The 23,200-nt window shown below is 43.7% G+C and overlaps 1 protein-coding gene across 4 annotated transcripts in view; it reads right to left on the bottom strand.

Annotated features, from left to right (window-relative positions):
- The window catches only part of ECHDC3 (enoyl-CoA hydratase domain containing 3), a 235,098-nt gene that overhangs the window by 196,085 nt on the left and 15,813 nt on the right, over positions 1-23,200 (bottom strand). Inside the window, exon 2 of one of the 4 annotated variants that reach the window (XM_069228650.1) lies at positions 3,811-3,879. The exons of the other annotated variants lie outside the window; for them this stretch is intronic. The gene's annotated coding sequence lies outside the window, so the exon portion shown is untranslated. The remainder of the gene's footprint in view (positions 1-3,810; positions 3,880-23,200) is intronic. 4 annotated transcript variants of the gene reach the window in all.

Below are 23,200 nucleotides of genomic sequence, written 5' to 3'. Positions count from 1 at the left end.
ACTAAAGGAGCCTGCACAGGATGTTGGCAAATCACCAATGACGCTGCTTCCCCTTTTAAATTCCATAAAATAATTGTGGAAACTATGGCAAATTGACAAGTAACTTCCTCCAAAGTCAAGGGTAGGTGCAGCTCCGTGTTTGTTTTATATCTGTTTCAATACATCCGGTAACAGAGCAAGAGATGGTGTACCATGGGTTATGGTATATACTGAAGCAAAAACTGTACCCCAAGTAGCACAGCCATCAATAAAGGCTACCATCCCAAGTAGGAAGCACATTGTGAATTCTAGGTTTACCTTAGGGTCCCGTATGAGAAAACACTGCTTCAAGCTGGTTTGTTGTTTTGAGCTATCCAGAACAGAATCTCTTCCATCTGGTGGGTACCTAACCCTGATTAATACCAAGTGCAGCCAATTGTGCTTGGACAGCTGGAGCAGCCCTTTCCGGGGCAGTGTTTAGAGTATGCATAACAAATTGTGTTAGGTGTCTACATAATCTAAATAGATGATTATATAATAGGCATAGATTGGCTGCTTCTAAATGTTGTATGTTTGGATATGGTGTGTAGGCAGCTAGGACTGGCCATGTGTTCCTGTTATTCCGGCAGAGACCCAAGCTAACATGTTCAAGAACGTGTGGCAGGGCGCACTGGAACCAATTTTGATGTTCCTGATATATCAAGGGTATTTCTAAATATCTGTATGCTCAGTATTGTTGTGGATCGTTGGCTACTGTGTATGTATGAAACGTATCCATATGGGCATCAACTGCAGGGAAGTGCGTAAAATGGTTCAGTTTTGTAAGCATTGTGTGCCGATACCATAAACATAACATCTCAACACCTACTAATTAGCCCATTGTAAAGTAAATGTTGTGACATCCTGCCCACAATTTACTGGAAATACTAAGTGAGGTGTGTTTTAGAGGATCAAGCTTGAGCAACCTACAGACAAATATAGGTGCTACTTAAAATGCTGAGTAGAATATTTCCCTAACACCACAGACATCTCCGTATAACAGTGAATAGGACACCTTGACCACACAAGAGAAACTACTCAGGAGACCCGTTAAATACGTCCCTGACCTTCATACATTGGTGGTGCCATGTTACGTGGTACCTACTATAATAACATGACTGTGTGTTGGGACAACAGAACTTCAGAATGTAGGAGACTGAGTCTTTCCACACCATCAGAAACTGTTGGCCCAATTCCTGGTTAGATTACAGTACCTCACCTGAACCCCTAAACCAACTGGGGTAGAAGGTGACTTAGCAACCTAAACAAGACACTCTGACTCCAGGGAGACATGGAAACAGATCTTACTCTTTTGTGGTATTACTCATGCATTCCCAGGAGAGACAAGAGAGATGCAAGATACGTTTTCAATACATTTATTTAAACAATTGCAATCTGGCATAAAGCGTACAAGCTGTGATAATTAGGCAGCTGAAACAAAGCGACGTAATCAGCATTATAAACATGGTAAGGAAGAAACAATACAACAATGGTGAATGTAGTTGTAGACGTTCAAGAGGTTCCTATCTTACCCTACCACTATGTTGATACCATAATGGGTGTACCTTTCTGCCTGGCCCGATCGAAAGGATTAGCCCCAGCCCAGCAACTGAAGATAATGTCAGGAGTCAGCCTGAGGTGTAGACGGCAATCCTCTCAGGAAGCTGGTAGATTAGGGCCAGCAGAGCTGCATGTTGAACACAGCATTTGTCTCAAAATGGTCATAGCCGGAATGCCCACTGACCCTTTCGGGCCACTGCACCGTTTATATAATAAAGCCACACTGCTGGAAGACAGCTCTGATGCAATGCTTTGTACAGATGTTAGAAGCGGACTCCATAGTAGGCAACATAAGGACTAGGATATCGGATACAGTGTTCCTAGCCTTGAATAGAAAGTACAGAGTACATGTTGTGCACAGGCTAACTAAACAAGCAACTTGTACCATAGATTCCTAGAAAACTATCACACAAGAAATGTGTGTAAATGTCATTACTAAAAGCAGCTTAGCTAAAAAGAATAAAATATGAAATATAAAATGAAGCTAAAACCATGGATAACCAACTTGAGTCCAAGTGGTCCTCACAACATTGCTTTGCTAGTGACTTTGAAAAGTACAGCAAAACACGCTGATCCTTTGTTTGAGAGCACCACAGATATCTCTAAATATCCAGGAAAATAGTGATGGTTGAAAGAAAAGTGATTTATAGGGAAATGAAAAAGGGGTGATATAGAGACAAGTAGGAAGAAAAGAGATAAATCTACATAAGGAAGAAAGGAAGTGTGGAGAGAAAGGTGGAAATTAAAGAGACGAGTGATATGTCACAAAAGAAATAAGAGGCAGGAGGAAAATAGCAGACAAAGAAAGGAGAGAATAAGTATGAGAGAGTAGGAAATGAGGGTGAAAACAGAAAGGTGAAAAATAAAGAACTAGGTAAAATAGAGAGGAGATGTTGGAACAAATGGAGAGTAAGATCATGGGCATCCAGAAAAGGTAAGAGAGGAAGAAACCAGAGAAAAAGTCAGAAAGGAAAGGGAGAGAAAGGAAAAAATACAAAATACCGGACCCTAAGCAAGAAAGATGGTAGAAGAGAGAGGGGAGAGTAAAGACAGTGGTTAGCAAGAGGAATAGGTACAGAAAACAATACCCTCAAGAAAATAAGAAGGTGGAAGAGAAGGAGGGGGGAGGGATAAGCAAGACTAATCACAGGAGAAAGAGCAGGGTGATTAAGAAATAAAAGCATGGAAGAGCTGTAGGAGGAAGAAAGGCGAGACAAAACGTACAAGCGATGTAGTCTGACTAGAGTGGAACCCCTCTTGCCACCTTGTCTGGAGGCATTCAAAACTACTCTTAAGCTCAGTCATATTTATTACTAGAAAAATTGTAAATATATTTCTACCCTATCAAGTGCCCGGCTTGCGATTTTTAGTATGTTTATGCTATCCATTCCTAATGATGTACTTGCACCTTCCCAGTGCAAATAACTGTTTTCTTGTTCGTTTTGAAGGGTCTGCTCAACTCCTAATCACCGTGCCCCCCTTTACTACAGCAGCCACCAAATCAGGAAATCAACGACCAGGATAAATGATAAGAAGGTCATCAGTGGCAAACAGTGTAAGTGGCGCAACTCGCTTGCAGGAAGCCATGCAACGTGACCAGTGAGCTGATGAATGGCATAATCCAGGTGCTCCAACCACTCCAAGCCTCACTTCTCGCAGCAGCTCAGTCCAAGCTATAATCCGAGTGCAGCAAGTCGCATGGTTGGAGCAGCGGGGCAAGCAGCAGTGGCTGTGGCTGTGGCTGAACGACTGAGCGGGCTGAACAGAGCAGGAGCTGCTACTGGAGCAGAGATCGCAAACTGAGTAGCAGTAGTATTAGCAGTAGACGTTTATTGTTTAGTTACTTAAAACCATAACAATATATACAATAAAAGACAAATAGCAATAAGAATTCATAAAGTCGTCAACACTTTGTTAGCTCAATACAAAAATATGCTAAGAAGAACAACTTTTAGACTTGTTTTTCAAAAAACGAACGTTCCATATATATATATATATATATAGTTATACATACACATACACACTTCTCATGACAACATAGAAGACTTAATTTAATTGCACATCTTTCATAGATAAACACATGTTGATATGCTAACCATACACAATGATCTAAAAATTATATGTATGTATCTATATGATTATTATTATTATTTTTAAATCAGCCTGTTCTTATCAGATGTGACTAGGCTATGCCATTAAAGTGGAATGTAATAGATATTATCCATTTGTTACCTGCGATGCAACCTTCACACTCCTTCTTTTGAAAACCAGCCTCGGGACACTGATTGCTCCCACTATATTCTGGCAACCAAGCAGATGTTATTAAAGTGTGAGAATCAGAAAAAAGAAAAATACAGAAAGTGCACAGTGCCATACTAGCACAGAAGATGTAATAGTTAAACTAACAGAAAGCAGCTATTAATTGTCTCTTTGTTGCTTTTGTGCCTTGTGAGCTTAACACTCATCATTTGTTGATGCATAACGGTTGCCGCACCCCCTTTAATCCAGTAGCCTCATTAAGATTAATAAAGAGCAATTGCAAGGTGCCAGAGAAGCTCTAAAAGTAGGGTAGTTTAGGATGACTAAGAGAGTCTATTTAAGACATCCTTCATAAATTTCAGAAATCGTACAGTTAACTGAGGGTGCAGCCCACTTATACATGCCATTATTGCGTTCCGGCATTCCCTGATCCCTAACAAACGAAAAACGGGAATCAGTCAATAGCTTCTCAGCCCCCTCAGCTCTTCGCAGACGCACCCCATTTGCAAGAGAGATTCTGATGTATACTTGCACAGCCTGAAATGCAGGGCTTCTGAACATGCAAACGGCCATATTTATATGCTTTTATTGTAATGATTCGACACAGCAACCTAAGGAGGTCTCTTTTCGAACTCCACTTCGGGGGACACATACATATGGACCCTCCCACTAGACTGATAAAAGGCCATACATAGCTCACAGTGTGGGCCTTTATAGCCAGGTCATGGCAGTCTTCATCTTCAGATTTCAAACTTGCATTTTTCATAAGCAGTTTGGAACGCTGCCTTAGTGTAAGGCTCAGACCAATAACATCCGCTACTCCCTCAGCCTGACTAATTTCATTAACGTAACTCTTCCATGAAAGATTGCCATTCTGCATAACGTCCAAATTGGACCCAGAAGGAGCAGTCTTAAGCTTCATGTAATAATTTTAAAACCTGGCTTCCTCCATGACTTTCTTGCTTAAGTTAATTTCTAAATGAATTTGTGAGGACGGAGATGCACCCGAAACCTGCACTAACCTTCTGTAACAATGGCACTGGTTCGTGTCAAGCCAGGGATCCTGGCTGCCTTTAAAAATCAGTAAGTCATAGGTCAGTGTAAGAATGAACTTAGAATCAATTACATGACAATTTGCCGTCATATGTGGCCCTGACAGTTGTTTCAACAATTTCTGGAAATTGGTGATCATTGCTACCGCCATTCCTTTGGTAGCCTTGAAGTGAGCGTGGTGTGAGCTACGCATGTTGAAATGAACACCTAGATATTTGAAACTGAGGACCTGCTCAACGGGGACCTGATCTAGCACAAAGTTACTTTTTCTAACTTTCCTTCTCCCAAAAACCATCATTTTAGTCTTTAGAGCATTTATGGAGATGTTACATTCTTTACAGTAGTGTGCCAGGGCATACAATGACCTTTGCATGCCAGCTGCCGTGTGTCAAAAAGGATGGTATCATCTGCATATTGCAGACATTGCAAATGTACTCCAGCAAACTTAGGGGGAAGGAATTCACTCCTGACAAAGCATTGTTAAGGTCGGCAAAATAAAGGTTAAAAAGTAGGGGTGCCAAAATACACCCCTGTTTCAGCCCTTGATTGGTCTGATTTTTTTTCTGTTACTCCATTCCCAGAGACCTTAACTCTGACCCACGTATTCACATACAAGGTCATAATGGCACGCAACAAAGTCGGTGGAATACTCCAATTGTAAAGCTTTCGCCAAAGCTTAGATCTGTCCACTTTGTCAAAAGTGGTAGTATAATGTATAAAGCCAGCATGCAGCGGTGGCGCTTGCTTTTTATGTGGTGCCTCAATCAGTGCAGAAAGATTCACCAAGTTATCCTCTGTGCTGCTTTCCTGTCTAAATCCAGTCTGTGTAATCGGGATTAGTGCACTGGAAGATACCCAATCTTCAAGCACAAACTGAGAGCTGCTGCCACATATTACAAGTTGCAGCTCCAGGAGCACAACGCAGGAACGCATCGGAGGGGTGAACCGGACACATGATTAAGCAGCCCCATGCACTGGAGTCCCTGGAGCCAGGTGAGCCCCGGGGTTCCTGTCTTTTGGGGCATTTGGTTACAACCAGTGAATCAGTGTTCCACCCAGTGCACCAGGGGTAGTATCAGGAGCTGCAGGAAGGGAGGAATAGGAGAGAAAAGACCCCTGCTTTCGCATCCCTGACAAGGCACCAATCTCCCAATTAGCCAACCTTCTGGCCCACCAGCTCATTAATAGTGCCGGGAGTAATAAGCATGTGGTGCACTTTTTTGTGTGGCTCAGCTTCGATTAAAGTCACAGGGTGTGGCCCAGTGAGGTGTGTGCAGGCTTAGTTACCATTACCATAGACGGGTGAACCCAGGTGCCACAGAGGCGGCCTGAATACGCCCAGGTGAAGCTTATGACTCTGGTAAGCTCTCTCCCTCTTGGTCCATCTTTCCCTCCCTTCCTCCCTCCCCCCCCTCCCCCCCTCCCCCTCCCCCCGCAGCACAAGAACCCCCAGGCACAAACTCATTCCACTTAGGTCAACATCTGTGTGATAAGAAGGAACTGCACTGTTACCTAAATTATAAGCTGCAATGCAGTCCAGCTGGATGAGGTAGGCACTACCAATTAAACTCAAGTGCAGGAAGCTCGTTAAGGCAGTTGCCTCAGCTACAGTGCAGCAAGCTTTCCCTTGCTTGATTCTTCTGCCACAAACTCAACAACCAAGCAAAGTAAGGCAAGACTTTAACTGTAATTACGATGAACAAGCTAGGGTGCACATTCCTATAATAATTGACTTATTTTGTAGGAAAATGACTAAAACCAAACCACAGCTGCCGACACAGGGTGGAATATTTTTTTACATGTGATTTTGCTGAGTCAATTAAAATAGGGGGGACCACAAGGGCAATTGATTATTCAGCCCCACCGTCTCCAAGGGAAGTCAATTATGTGAAAACAGGCCCGGAGAGCTCACAAGGAAGCAAATTAATGGTACTTAGTGTTAGGCAGAGTTCTCCTCCTGCCTCTTTAGTTGAGTGTCCCTCCACAGGCTTCCCTCCAGACACAATGTTAATGGATTCTTTTGAGGCTACCAATCCTCACCTTGCCTCTATTATTCTTGGTTGGCCTAATCTTGGGACAGCATTAGTCCACCACAGTATTGAACTTGTATGTGATAGGACTGCTCTAATAGTAAGTCTAACACATGCTGCCCGCCAAAAAGGTGATCCCTCACAAAAAATGGGGCAGCGTTGCTTAGAGTCAAACACAAATTGTCCCTTCAGTCCTCCATCTGCTCCGAGGGACAAGGTAATATTGCTATGCTATCTCCGACTAAACCCTCTCAGCTGGGAGCCAATGGCAACAATCGGATTAACAGTGCTAGCCTGGAATTAAATGACAAATCACTACTGGAGCCTTCCCTTTATTTTTCAGATGAGCCTCGTAATTGCGGTACCACCAGCAATGCTAGTCCAAACCCCCCTCTGTCACTTCTAGAGAGGGGCTCCATCTGGCTACAATTTATGCAGACTTTACAGTCCATGGTTATTGGTAACCTCCCTTAACTATCATTCAAACAAACTGGACCTTAAGGTTTTGAGTACCCTAGCTGTCTTCACCACAGGGATAGATAACAAGTTTGACAACCTGAATAAACTAGTAACCAGAGCGCAATCTAGGCCCAACTTGGTACAGGCAGGTTGTTTATATCACCAGTTATAGATTATTTGTCTTCACTTCCTGCCTTCCTTAACACTGTACTATCTGAGATAAAAGACAATAGAGCAGGGGTTGGGTAAGTATGACCACAGCTGCAGCACCCAATGTCCAAGTTTCCCGAGCCCTACAGCAAGAAGCTCAACCTTTAGCAAACAACAACAGTAATAGTGCAGTGAGACACCCCATGCCAAGCAATGCAGAGCAAATGGGTTAAGCTGAAACTGTGGCTCCTTTGACCGAAATTGCAGTGCATCCTCATGGAGTGGCTTCTAGGGTGGAGAAGCCCAGGACGATTGGGACCCCCTCCTCTGACATTCAATGGTGGCCAGAGTCTGACACTATGAAGTCAACAACTCTAAGGCCAACTCAGGCTAGTCCTCAAAAAGCTTGTCCTCAATTCTGTCTGCATCTCCCCTAAAGGGGAAAGGAAACGTCATAAAATTAAAATCATAAGCGCTTAACTATCGTACACCAACAACCAATCTACACAATGTTTTAAAAAGAAGAGTGCTTCCAGTGCAGCGTCGATAGACAAAGGGAGTGGCACCCATTTAGGTTCAGAGGTATCTTGATTTGAACACAATGTTGTGGTTGGCACTTTTGAACAAACCCATACCCAGACTCCATGGGCAGGAAATCAAGTTTGAAGAAAGTATACCATGCCAAATAGATTCCAACACTGACTCTGGCCTCAGGGTGATTCAACAGGAAAGGAGAGAGGAGTTGATCTCCCTCGTAACCAAGGTGGTACAGAACCTGAGTGGTATGGGAGAAACCTCTTTGGCTTCAGTTTGTGCAAATCCCTGAAGTATTCAAGTTCCGACGCACCAAGTACATCTCCTCCTCCCCCTGGTGCCCATAGAAGATCAAATGGGCATGACAACTGTGAACAATAGGCCTAAGGCGGATTTAGAAATGGATCACCAGCTATGTGACAATCTGGTAAACTGGATTACGGAGAGCTATAAGGTCCGGACTGCCACCTCGGTCCAATTCTCATTAAATTCAAGCAGAAGTGTTTTAGCCCTACTGGTCTGCACCAGTCCAATGTTAAATGATATTTATCCTGGAATACCATTTTCTGGGTCCCGTGATATTTTGAACAAGGGAAACATTTCAAATCTAATGATGGTCATTCCTGAAGTTAGTCAGTGCTGTCAGCGTCTAAGCAAGGGGCTTACTTCATTCCGAAAAGTGAAAAAGGCCACATTTCACTAGCCTCTCGAGATCAGCACACAGAGATAAGGGGAAATTGGCTGACTGGCTGCCATCATCCCTTGTCCACGAGCACACCAAATGAACTGAGGAAAGCACCCAGTCACAAATTCAGAAGCATGTGCTCCTTTCACTATGGTCCTAGAATATTTGCGGTGGTGCATAAAAACCACATAATATACAGGGAGTGCAGAATTATTAGGCAAATGAGTATTTTGACCACATCATCCTCTTTATGCATGTTGTCTTACTCCAAGCTGTATAGGCTCGAAAGCCTACTACCAATTAAGCATATTAGGTGATGTGCATCTCTGTAATGAGAAGGGGTGTGGTCTAATGACATCAACACCCTATATCAGGTGTGCATAATTATTAGGCAACTTCCTTTCCTTTGGCAAAATGGGTCAAAAGAAGGACTTGACAGGCTCAGAAAAGTCAAAAATAGTGAGATATCTTGCAGAGGGATGCAGCACTCTTAAAATTGCAAAGCTTCTGAAGCGTGATCATCGAACAATCAAGCGTTTCATTCAAAATAGTCAACAGGGTCGCAAGAAGCGTGTGGAAAAACCAAGGCACAAAATAACTGCCCATGAACTGAGAAAAGTCAAGCGTGCAGCTGCCACGATGCCACTTGCCACCAGTTTGGCCATATTTCAGAGCTGCAACATCACTGGAGTGCCCAAAAGCACAAGGTGTGCAATACTCAGAGACATGGCCAAGGTAAGAAAGGCTGAAAGACGACCACCACTGAACAAGACACACAAGCTGAAACGTCAAGACTGGGCTAAGAAATATCTCAAGACTGATTTTTCTAAGGTTTTATGGACTGATGAAATGAGAGTGAGTCTTGATGGGCCAGATGGATGGGCCCGTGGCTGGATTGGTAAAGGGCAGAGAGCTCCAGTCCGACTCAGACGCCAGCAAGGTGGAGGTGGAGTACTGGTTTGGGCTGGTATCATCAAAGATGAGCTTGTGGGGCCTTTTCGGGTTGAGGATGGAGTCAAGCTCAACTCCCAGTCCTACTGCCAGTTCCTGGAAGACACCTTCTTCAAGCAGTGGTAAAGGAAGAAGTCTGCATCCTTCAAGAAAAACATGATTTTCATGCAGGACAATGCTCCATCACACGCGTCCAAGTACTCCACAGCGTGGCTGGCAAGAAAGGGTATAAAAGAAGGAAATCTAATGACATGGCCTCCTTGTTCACCTGATCTGAACCCCATTGAGAACCTGTGGTCCATCATCAAATGTGAGATTTACAAGGAGGGAAAACAGTACACCTCTCTGAACAGTGTCTGGGAGGCTGTGGTTGCTGCTGCACGCAATGTTGATGGTGAACAGATCAAAACACTGACAGAATCCATGGATGGCAGGCTTTTGAGTGTCCTTGCAAAGAAAGGTGGCTATATTGGTCACTGATTTGTTTTTGTTTTGTTTTTGAATGTCAGAAATGTATATTTGTGAATGTTGAGATATTATATTGGTTTCACTGGTAATGATAAATAATTGAAATGGGTATATATTTTTTTTTGTTAAGTTGCCTAATAATTATGCACAGTGATAGTCACCTGCACACACAGATATCCCCCTAACATAGCTAAAACTAAAAACAAACTAAAAACTACTTCCAAAAATATTCAGTTTTGATATTAATGAGTTTTTTGGGTTCATTGAGAACATGGTTGTTGTTCAATAATAAAATTAATCCTCAAAAATACAACTTGCCTAATAATTCTGCACTCCCTGTAGACCTCTTGGAGTACTGGGGTTGGATTGAAATCATTGTCCTTCGAAAAACCTGACATATCGAGGAGTGTCTCTTAACTGGTTTCTTTGAGTTTAACAAGTTTACTATTAAAGAACATAGGAATGCAGGGCTAAAGGATGCCTTTCTCGTTATATCTATGAATCTTAAGGTTGTAATAGAAACCACAGACAAGCAATCAAATTGGCTTCAAATAATTAAATTGACAAACTGGAGACGTAATATCAACCGATGATTGAGGGAAAAGCAATCAAAATTGACTCATCTCATCTCAGTACTATGTGATCTGTGTAGGAACCACCTAACAACTGACTGCATCACAACTGGGGATTTCAATATGGATCTATTCCACAACAGTAATGATGAAGCTTTAGAGCAGTCCCAAGACTGCTCAATTAGCATTCCTGAGCAGATGAAGCCCAGGGAAAACCAATGGAATTTGTTGGGGAAACTGGAGATTATTCAGCTGAACAGCTTGGTCTTCAAGGTTTGAAATGGAAGGTTTCAGCAGGATATTCCACCTAAAAGGACAAGATTAGACAATAAATCCTGATTACACAATGTGTAACGTGGAAATGTTCAACCTTGTGGAAAGCTACATCATGGACTCCCACTGCGAGAGCAACAATTGCCCCCAAGTTATGAGATTGAACACCAGTACAGCACAAAACACCCTGGCTTGTGCCTCTAGTAAAGGAGCATTTACTGACAACCTAGAAGGCTCAAATGGATGGAGGATTACCACCAAAAAAATAATGACAGAACATGTTATAATTGCAAATGGGGTTGTTGCTGAGAACATGTCTCCAATCGCTGACTTGCACAGTTTAACCGTTCAGCTACTGGTGAAATTTTCCTGCACTACAGAAGCTAAAGCACAGCTTCCATCTCACTTAAGAGTTTTCCTCCTACCTTTCCTACTGCAACACTGAAGAAGGCCTTGAACATCTCCCTGAGAGCAGTACGTAGAAACCCTGGCTGCAGAAAGCTAGTATCGGAGTCAAAGCTGGCACATAAGCACCTTAGCAAGCAATATGGGCTGAGAAGACCAGATGCATTAGTCAGTTTAGGTCAGTGCCCCCCAGACCTAAACACACCCCTAAATTTAGTACTTAGGGGCGACGCTGAACCCAGGAAATCAGATTCCTGCAACCTGAAGAAAGAAGAAGGACTGCTGACCTGAAAGCCCTGCAGAGAGGACGGAGACAACAACTGACTTGGCCTCAGTCCTACCGCCTGTCTCCAGACTCAAAGAACCTGCACAGCAACGCATCCAGCAGGACCAACGACCTCTGAGGACTCAGAGGACTGACCTGCACCTAAACGACCAAGAACCTCCCGAGGACAGCAGCTCTGTCCAGAAACAACAGCAAAGAAAGCAACTTTAAAGAGACTCCAACTTCCCTCCAGAAGCGTGAGTCTTCACACTTTGCACTCGACGCCCCCGGCTCGAGTTCAGGAGAACCAACACCGCAGAGAGAACTCCTAGGTGACTCCAATGACGTGGACACCCTGAGTCGACCTCTCTGCAAACCCCCAGCGATGCCTGCAGAGAGTATCCAGAGGCTCCCCCTGACCGTGACTGCCTGGTAACAAAGGAACCCGACGCCTGGACCAAGCACTGCACCTGCAGCCCCCAGGACCGAGAAGAACCACCTACCAGTGCAGGAGTGACCAGCAGGCGGCCCTCATCCTAGCCCAGTTGGTGGTTGGCCCGAGAAGTCGCCCTATGCCCTGCCTGCACCGCCACAGTGACCCCGGGTTCCCTCCATTGTTTTCAATGACAAACCCAACACCTATTTTGCACCCGGCTGCCCTGGTGCCACTGAGGGTGTGTTTTGTGTGTGTCCCCCAGTGCTCTACAAAACCCTCCTGGTCTGCTCCCCGAGGACGTAGGTAATTACCTGCTAGCAGACTGCAACTGGAGCACCCCTGTTCTCCATAGGCGCCTATGTTATTTGGGCCCTCCTTTGACCTCTGCACTTGACCGGCCCTGTGTCGCTGGTGCCGTGGCTTTGGGGTTGCCTTGAACCCCCAACGGTGGTCTGCCTATGCCCAGGAGACTGAACTTGTAAGTGCTTTACTTACCTGAGAAACTAACCAATACTTAACTCCCCCAGGAAATGTTGATTTTTGCACTGTGTCCACGTTTAAAATAGCTTATTTCCATTTTTACCAAAACTGTGTGTACAACTGTTTTAAATCAAAGTTCTACTAAAGAACTGGAAAATCCTGCAGAGACTTCGTGAGGCCATCGTACAACTATATACCGACACGTTGATTCATGTCAAGCTGGGCAATAGGACCCGTTTGTCTAGGAAAATTCCCACCTTGCTTGGGGTCAAGCAGGGGTGGGTGCTTCCCCCGTTATTCTTCAATGTATACATTTTCTGCCTGCCTAGCACCCTCACTAACATGAACAGTCACCCCTCTCCCCACCCCCAAGATCAGGGATGAACACAAACAACCTGCCTTATGTAGATGATCTAGTTTTTTTCAGTCACACAAGAGTTGGTTTGCTGCAGTTATTAGATTCCTTGCACTCATACATTAATGCAAACAGCCTGGAAGTCAATCTAAAGAAAACAAAGATTCTCATCCTGGGCAGAAAAAATGAATAAGGCAGAAAGCTGATATCTTAATGTCAACAAGATCTCAAAGTAACAGTGATATAAATATATTGGTGTCACAATTGATGCAAGGTTTTCCTTTAAGTATCATGTGGGGGTTGTGGAAGCCAAAGTCCTGGCCCTATTGTCCTCTTTTTCGAAACTGCCTAGCTCATTTTGGGGGGATGAGCCTTGATCCATTCCTGAAAGTAATGAGGGACAAGGTCATTCCAACCCTGGTTTATGGCAACAATGTCCTGTTGGGGAGGGAAGTGAAGCTCCTAAACAACCTGGTTACCAGGATCTATCAGGCAGTTCTTTGCCTGCTGAGATGCTCATCAGCTGCGCAGAACCAACTGGAACTCGGCCTCCTTGATCAGCGGATGGCCCAGAAAGGTGCATGTTTGCCACAACCTCTGACTGGCCAATGGAGGAAGCCTGGAGGCTCTTTTGTGGCATGAAATCCAATCACATGGGACCAGAAGGCGTGTCGCATTCAGCTGAATGCTACAGAGCTTTGGAACTCACACGTCTCCCTATACGTCTTCAAGCAAAGCATCGGAAGGAGACTATGATTTTAATCACGCCAACTTGATATGGATGTTTTGGAAAAGCGTAGCAACCCCCGGGCAGATATCAACTCTTTAACAATCCTACCTGGCATGTGCAATGCAAAAGGCAAAATACAAAAAACTCAAGTTTTTGGCCCTTAGGCTAGGGGAGTGGCCATTTTTTAAACATCTAACTAGGTGGCATAGACTATGGCATCGGAATCAATACTGTGCATGGGTTGTGGTGCTTCTGAGTAACCGTTTCAACACATTGTTTGCAGCTGCCATGCCCTGTTGGATGAATGAAAAGTGCTCCTAAGATCACAATTGAACAGATTAGGGGTCCCCACGTTCCCGCAGGCCATCATCAGTGCCCTTAATCCAGACAACACTGTTATGAACATTTAACTGGTCAGGTTTTGGATTGGACGGTCAACAAACTAAGTAGGTAGAATGTACCTCATGGTGGGGCATCAGCTAAGAGTTTAGACATCTATCAAACAACAGTTTTTTTAGTGCGTAAAGCCAGCCCTGAACAGTAAAAAGAGTTCTGAATAACTGAGAGGCTTCTTTTTGAAGATAAGTACGCCACAATGGGCTGCATAATGGAGAACAGTGGCTCGGGCACAAAGAAACGGTTAGCCAGTAGCTCCAAGGAGGTGTGGAATGGGTTTTACAAACTCAATGTACCCAGCAAATAGTCATGTGTAGCCTGTACTGTGGTTCTTAGGTACTTATCGCTTCAACATATACTGAGACTAATAATGGATTCGTTTTTAAAAGGAAATAACTGGTTACTGCAATACATTTTTATTGAAACAAGTGTATTGCTCTCTCACACTCTGCACAATCCAATTACACCATGGTACCTTTTTAACAGTCATATTTTCCTTTTTAGTGGAATGGACGTTTTTTTTTTTTTTTTTTTTTTAACATTGAGTTTTCTTGTTAGGAACTCAGCAACACCTGTTTTATTGTAAAGTTAAAACCACTGGAATAACTTCATAGTATTATTAATAAGTTGAATTTAATGACATGTCTGTACATGATTGATGTGCTGTTTTCATTTTGTAATGGTTTTAAGTAACTGAAGTAACTGAGCAAATAAATAAAATATTCTGGTAATCTATCACATGGTTTCTGTGACGTAGGCAAAAATGTACTGCAATTTTAAGCATTTTACAAATATCACACAGTTTGGTAAGAGAATATTCTCTATGTCAGGACCGAAGGCGAGGATTATGATCAACTTTCTTCCTTCTATAACATTCCAGCAGACTTCAACTTTAACAAGCTACCTTTCCCAATATGCAACAGGAAAGGGTTACAAAGAAAGTCCAACCAATTGCAGACAGTTCAGTCCCTCATAAGCAGACATCCCTTGATCCACTTCCTCTTTCATCTTTGCTTCAAGCAAGATAAGTGGGGTTTTTCATTCTTCACTTAATGTCTTGCTTTATTTATGCCTAACTTATTCCATTTAGGGTTTGCAGATTCCCACCATGGGTTTGCAGGTCAGCACTCTATTCACTGCTGCCTTTGATGAGTTTCTCTGGGCCTTAAGAGTGCAGTGATGCGATCAGCCCACTAGAACGAGTCGGATCTACTGAGATGCATTTCACGCGTCTCATTGGTATACGGGGGATGCACGCAAGTCTGTCAGACGATACTGACAAACTTGCGTCCCTGCGGAGCCTGTGCCTTCCCCAAGTTCCCTGGAAGCCTCCGGAGTCATTATTATTTACAAAATTGACAAACTGTTAACGCCCAATATATGGGTCTGTACAAACGTATTTTCTAAAACGTATTCATCATAGCATGTTAACACTCTGTCATGCCGCTTGAGGGCTGGGCCCAGGACTTAATTGTTGTGCACTTAGCAATTACAGGGTGTGTGCAGCCCCGGGGCTTCAACCCAATTTTGTGCTTCCAGCACGTTTAAAAACCTAACTGGTCCCTTCCAGTGCCACATACAGGGGATGACAGGCCTTTTTGCTGCCATTTTATCACGCTGTTAATGCGCCCCTGATTTACCTGGCATCCACAGCACTACATATACGCCCTTCAGGGCTTCAAATATAGCACTACATTACCCTGTCTTATCCGGCACCGCCAGAACACTTGCACAGTACCTGAACAATACCCATTATAAAATGAAGGCCAGTTTGGACGTTGACTGTGGATGGTGACTATCTGGAGGAAGAGTCCATATCATTCCTTCCCCTGGACAATGAGTTTTGTGAGGTGGTGGCTGCCTCCATCCACCAAGCAGTGGCCTCCACCGTAGAGCCGCTTGTACGATGCCTCATTCAACTGGCACATGCCTGTCCAGTCCCTCCAAACCTTTCTGTGGACCAGCCCCACTCTTGGGGTGCCTTTATGGGGCCTGATCAACTCATGCAATGCCCTCCCAAGTGCAAACGGGACTCAGGTTTGGACCAGAGTACCTTTCAGAGACTAAAGAAGACTTTTCTTGTGCAGCCTACCCGTCCTGGCAAGTGCAGCAGACATCTTATGAGACTTCCGGAAGTTTGACTGTTCTCCCTCCCTTAGCTTATGGGGATGATGAGGAATCTCACAGGGATTCCAGTGATGAGTCAGGACCCTCTAAGCCTTGGCGCCCATCCCAGGTTCCTACTCTGTCAGGGTCCTCGGACACCCAAGAGTCAGAGGATTCCTCTGACATGCTGGACCCATCGACCTGATCCACCTTTGGTCAGCAGAGTGGTTTCTCTCAGCAAAAGATGACAAATATGTGGAAAGTCGCCTTAGGAAGGCCTTAGAGAAGGAAGTTGCAGGCAAAACTCAGCCAGGAGTGTCCGTGTCCCTCTCTGTCCGGCAAGGTGGCCATTATTCCAGAAATAAGCACCCAAATGGCCACGTTCCTCCAGAAGTACACTTGTGAATCCAAAAAGGATATCAACAGGACAATGGTCCCCAAACTTTTGGTTTCTGTGCCCCCCCCGACTTGATCATTATTGGAATCCAAGAACCCTACTCAGTCAATACTGAAAGCTGGGGACCTAATCTGTTAATATTGTTTAATTTTCTAAGCAGTCATCGACCCCCTGGGGAGGCTTCGCTGACCCCCAGGGGTACTGGACTACAGGTTGGGAACCACTATCCTAAGATATAACAAATAGCAGAGGAGGCCAAGGCCTTGGGTTTCACAACTTTCCCGTAAGTGCTATCCGGTTGGGCACAACACACTTTTATATTTCTGGCTAATGCCAACTGCACGCTGTCCACAGAGAAACACCACTCTCTCCTGATCAAGATGGACCCTAAGCTGGTGTACTTAGCATGTACGGAGGTCAGAGCAGTGGCTCCGGGATGGCTTTTCAGGTAGCCCTTTGTTAAAAAGCTAGGCAAGTTTGTCACCACATCTACATCATTAAATAAGGCACAGGCTTCCATCAAAAAAGATTTTCCATCCCCAAATTTTTGTTGGTGCCAGTCGTGGCAGAGGGTGCTCGACTGCCCATTTCTACACCCAGGGGCCAAGGCTATCCTGCACCGGGGATTTTTCCCATCAGAAGAGAACAGAGAGGATGTAATGCCAGGGGCTCCTCCAGAGGGCAGATCTATGGAGCCCAGTCATGTGAGTGTTCATATACCTTCCTAGCAGAAGGTGGGTGGGTGCTTGGTATTCTTTCAGCACAACTAAGATGCATTGGTTTTGCAAACAGTCAAAGGCTTCCAAAGCGAGTTCTTCAGTTCCCCTTTTCAACACTTACGTCCAAGTCCACTGGTCTTCTCAAAGGACCAGATGGCCTGTTAGATCAAGAGGTGGCAGATCTGCTCCATAAAGACACAATCGCCCCTGTACAGCTCCACCCTCGAGGCTTTCTCAGCAGTAAAATCTTGGTGGAAAAACAAGACCGAGGTCAACAACCTGTGATCAACCTACAAGAGTTTAACGGGTGTGGTTGGTTTACCGACACTTCAAGACAGAAGGTACCCATCCCTTGTGTGGCTTGTTACAGCCGGAATATTGGTTGGTATGACTCGATCTCCATTATGCGTACCTGACAGTTCCTATTTTCCCACATCACTGCAGGTTCTTACAGTTATAGTGGGAGGGCTAATCATACAAATTCAAAAACACTGGCTTTCGGACCCTCCTCAGCCCCTTGGTGCTTAACCAAGGTATTGAAGCTGGTGATGGAATCCTTCAGAGCTATGGCCTGATAATTTAACTGGATGATCTCCTTCTCATGGACAAATGCCTGTTTAGGCTGCAGGATCAGATGCAGATGACAATTCACCTGCTGGAAGGCTTGGGGTTTGTCATCAATGTCAAAAAGTCCCTTCTGATTCTGTCCAAACAGACCTTTACGGGGTTTGACATAATCTTGTCAGAGAGAAGACTCTCAGTCGGCTTTCCAGGAAAGTGGCAAAAATTCGGAGAGAGTTGAATAATACTCTGTCCAAACCCACAACCTTTCTGCGTCAAGTAGCTTGTGTGGTGGGCCTTCTGCCCTCCTCAGTCCAGGCATTATTTCCAGGCCTGCTGCATTACAAGGCCCTCCAAAGGCTTAAGGCCTTCCACCTGTGCAGGGGCCTCCAATATTCAGAACAAATCCCTCTGATAGAGGAAGTCAAGATTGAGATGAAGTGGTGGTTGACTCACATGGATGTTTGGAACTGACGGGCCATCTTCGGCTGAGACCCTGATATAGATATCAAGTCCAATGCCAGCAAATCAGGATGGAGAGCGTGCTGCAGGGACTTCTTCATAGAGGGGAAAATGGTCCACCAAAGAACAATCACTTCCTATCAGTAATCTCGAGTTGATGGCAGACTCTTTTGCTGTCCACTGCTGGACCTAAGAAAAGGTGTGTTCCTGTGTCCTCCTAAAATGGACAACATTTCAGCGGCCCATTATATAAATCGTCTAGGGGGCACCAGATCGAAAGTCTTGGCTGATCTGGCCAAAGAAGTTTGGACATATTCCCTGACCAACAATGTTTCGGTCACGGCGAAGTATCTTTCGGGAGTCTCCAATGAGATAGCGGATTGGTGCTCGAGGGAATGGTCCAACATGAGCCTGTGGCAGGTGTACCTACAGATCTTCAAGATTCCTAACAATCAATGGGGGACCTTATCAGTGGACCTCTTCGCCTTCAGTCTAGACCATCAGATGGCCAGATACTTCAGTTGGAAGCCTGACCCGCAGGCAACTGTGACATATGCCTTCCTACAGGATTGGCCAGGGGAGAAGGGTTACATGTTTCCCTCTTTTGCAATGATTAAGATGTTGTTGATGCATGTGATACAACAACAGGGGAACGTGGTCCTGATCATGTCGCTCTGGAGGTCTCAACTTTGGATTCTGGTTCTTCTGGAACTTTCTTAGGATTTTCTAATCCTTATATCTCATGCTCCAGATCTCCTTCGGGACCCGTGGGCATTTGTCACTTGTTAATCTTACAGGGACCAATGCCTCTAATGGCATGATTACGGTGAGAGATGGAGAGTCCCAGGACTTTCTCAAGAGGCTGAGAGAATGCTGTCCACAGCATGTGCAGACAGAACCACAAAACGAGACAAGTCAGCATGGTCAAAATGGGTTAATTGTGTGTTCAACACAATGAAGATCTCATGGGGTGCGAAGTTGTCTCAATAATACATGTTTTGGCCTCTTTGACATTGCAAGGTTTGGGTTATCTTACGGTCTATTCTTAAAGGTCAGCCATTTCTGCAGGTCACCTGTGAGTACAGGGTTCTCAAGTGGGGGAACATATGTTGGTATGTAAACTTATGAGAGGAATTTGCCTAGCTTTGCCCCCAGAACCCAGGTATTGCATCCTATGAGATGTTAATACTATCCTACATCTTTTTCAGTCATGGCAACAGAATGAGTTTCTGTTTTGAAAATAATTATCAGCGAAACTTGCAATGCTGCTCTGTCTGGTCTCTTGCCGTAGAGTTTCAGGTGCTCAGGCACTGTATTTCACAGGTCGAATCTTTACTCTATATTTCAAGGAGGACCAAGTCCAATTCTATGGTGTTATCCTACCCGGCTTTCGACAGATTTCCTAAATTATGTGTGGTAAGATGCCTTAAGGCATCCCCAAATATGACGGAAAAAGTCTGTCCTCCGGCTGAAAAACAATTGTTAATATCTCTCAACAAACCTTTCACAGTAGGTTCTTCTCCCACCATTGCTCGCCAGGTCCGCTGTGTCATGCAGGAAGTGGGCACTGACATGTCGCAATTTGGAGCGCACTCTGTGAGAGGGGCAATGGCTTCTATGGGCTTCTCTCTTGGGGCCAGACTAGAGGAGATCATTAAGGAGTCTTTGGACTCCACATTTAAACAGTTTTATTTCAAGCCGGTAACAGATATGGCGTCTTTGATGGTAGACAAGCTTTGAACGAGCATAATCCTCACCTCCGATCCCGACATACAATGAAAATTTTCCTAGCTCTCGTAATGAAGTCTCAATTCTATTAAGGACACAGAGGTGACGATTATTCCCTCCCAGCTTTCTGTGAAATTCCCAAACTTTCATGGTTAAAAGGACAGGATTTAGGTTACTCTTACAGATCTTTGTACGGTATAGGTATATTTCTTTGATCCATACATTCAACAGATTCGGTCATTGTTGATGGTATGTGTTCAAAGAATATTTTATTTCTAGGTGATGCATATATAGTGATATGATGTGTATTTGTCTCTACTTACAACACAACTGTAAGTTTATCTAATGTGACATTATTATGGCTATATTCTGTGTTTTTTTTATAGGTTCTGATTCAACCAAGGTTGAATAATGAAAATGCTTGTTTTCCTTTTGTTGCACTCAAGAAAGAAGAAGTTGACCAAGGGATGTCTGCTTATTAGCGACCAAACTGTCTGCAATTGGTTGAACTTTCTTTGTAGTCCTTTCCTGTTGCACTTTAGGAAACGTAGTTTGTTAAAGTTGAAGTCTGCTTGACAGTAATAAAAGGAAGATAGTTGAGTATAATCCTCACCTCCGTGTCCTTAATAAAATTGAAACTTTCCATTACGAGAGGTAGGAAACTGTTAATTTCCAATCACCTATGTGTCTGTTTTGAAATTGTATAATTGTTAGATAAGTATCACTGGCCTAATTTGCGTTAATGGCACAACTCTGCGCTACGTTTTGGGTAAGCCCTTAAGTCCCCTGTAAGTTTTAAGGTCTCCCACTGTGTTTTTTTGAATACACATACTATCACTCACACAACAAATCACCAAAGTAATACAGTTGCTTACCCATTCCCACTTCATTATTTTACCTCACCACCCTTTCCTCAAGACCTCTGATATGCTACTTCTGAGAATTCCCCCAAGAATTCTTATTTCACGTTTCATTTCTTCACCTTACATAAGGATTCAACTCAAAGACACTCCAGGAATGTGAAATTCCTGTCACCCGACACCCTGGACATATTGTTTGGGGTCAAGGGCAACAAGTTTTCATGTTTATTTTGTCCTTGAATAAGTAGGCCCAAGCCCCTGCAGCACAAAGCCTTTGGCTGCCAGTTTACAGAAACGGGAACTGTCTGCAGTTGAGGTAATATGTCTGTCCATATGTTAATGCTGTTCAAACTTGTTTTTAATGGTACATTAATGAAAAGCCTTCATTACTAGGGTGAGCAGTGTCAATAAACGTTTTAAGGCCATACCGCACTGCTGACAGTGGTTCCAGAAAAAGAAAAAGTGCACACGTTTGAAAAGTTTAACAACATAAGGCTAAGAATAATGCAACCAGAATGCTCTTTGATGAGATGCAAATGTTTGCAGAAGTTTTTAAGCAAGAGTGATGATTCTTTGCTTTTAAAATAAAATGTGCAGAAGAAAATGCAAGCAGGAAAAAAAACATTTTGCTACTAAAATATGTTAGGTGCTATTTCTTTGAAGCGTCATTTAATAAAATGGGTTGATGCATGCTAGTACTTCCAAAAAACGTTCTTAATGGAATGTCAGTGTAACCATTTCCAACAAGATTATGTGAAGCATGAAAATAAACAAGCACTGGCAAAGCCAAACGATCCAACATTATTTTTATTTTTTTTGTAGTCTTTTGGTTTTGTCAATGCATATTTTGTTTTGACATGGCTTTTGAAACACTTTATTGTTGTGGGAGCTGCCAAGCCCTCACCATTGTAACAAACACTGGCAACAAGGAAAAAAAAAAGGTTTTTTGTCTCAAAAAGCACACAGTGCCACCAGTGGTGTTACAAAGGCCCCCACAACCCCCCTCCAGGGGCCCCCTTCAGCACAGCACCCACCTGACTCTGCAGGGAGGCCCTCCATGTTCTTTGCAGGGGAGGCCCCTCCAGTTTAGTTACGTCCCTAATTGCCACAGTGGTTTCTGGCATTGAACAAAACGACTCTGCGTGCCAATATGCTCCTTGTGGAAGAGCAGAATTAGATCGCTCACGGTAAAGCCAGCTGATAGATAGAAATAGACGTTTAATAAAAACTAAATGTCTTTGTTAATGCCAGACCTAATTAGGGACCCAATTCTTAAAGAAAGTCACAAAAGTGAACCCATAGTATTTCTTTGAATTGATGGTTTTCTTGAATTTCCAAAAACTTACAGAAGTAGACCAGGAAATCGTACTAGAAAATATTTGTGAACTGTATTGTAGCTAGATATATACATGTGTAGATTTGCTCATGTGAAACTCTATTGAGTGTTTACAAGTTCATAGTTCCTCCAACCACTTTTTTACCTACCTTGATAAACTTCTACTTCTGCCATTGTCAGGAGTAAATTTCCAGCCTCTCTCATTATGGCAAAGATTAAAGAAGAGCTGGTGAAAATCCTTAAAAGATGCAAGTTAGTAGGTTTGCAGACCCAAAGAAATTCCAGCCCTGGAACCATTGTTACTGCTTCCTCCAGCCCCAGTATGTAGATCTGCAGAAAGGTGGCAAAATAAGGATGTTGCTATAGTAGCGATTGAAATTACAAGTATTCAAGCCCTACTATAGTAGCAGCCCTAGCATAATCAGAGAGACTATTATCTGACCTTTTACATAATGAAATTTCTGCCATAATTTGAGGACAAGTAGATTCTTTTTACAGGACAAGTATTTTTAAGAATCAACCTGTCCCATGAACAAGTAAATATTTCATTAAATTTCACACCCCTGGCACTCACTATGCCATGTGTCAAAGCATACACATTTGACAACTGTTCTGCCTAGTAACTGAGCCATTCATCATGCACTTATTCAAATATTGTCATAAAGGGAATTACAATTTATTATTCTGTTAAGTGGTATGTAATGTAAATGTGGATACTGCATCTGTGCATTAGAGGCACCATGTAAACTCATGCTTTGTGCTTGGTTTCTATTGTTCATGTGTGTTCTATAACCACATTTTATCAAAGGTGGGTAGAATTTCAGGCCGTCGGAGGGATCGAGCACATCAATACCAAGACTATCGATGGGAGCTAGAACTCAGGGTTAGTGTGTATTGGAGTGCATATTTAACATTTTGTTTGTTCTAACACATCCTTGCCCATGGTAGCAAG

The sequence above is a fragment of the Pleurodeles waltl genome, chromosome 4_1 (genome assembly GCF_031143425.1).
Source record: "Pleurodeles waltl isolate 20211129_DDA chromosome 4_1, aPleWal1.hap1.20221129, whole genome shotgun sequence".
Classification (NCBI taxonomy): Eukaryota; Metazoa; Chordata; class Amphibia; order Caudata; family Salamandridae; genus Pleurodeles; species Pleurodeles waltl.
Note: the sequence above shows the minus strand (reverse complement) of the source record. Positions and strands in the feature narration are given on the sequence as shown.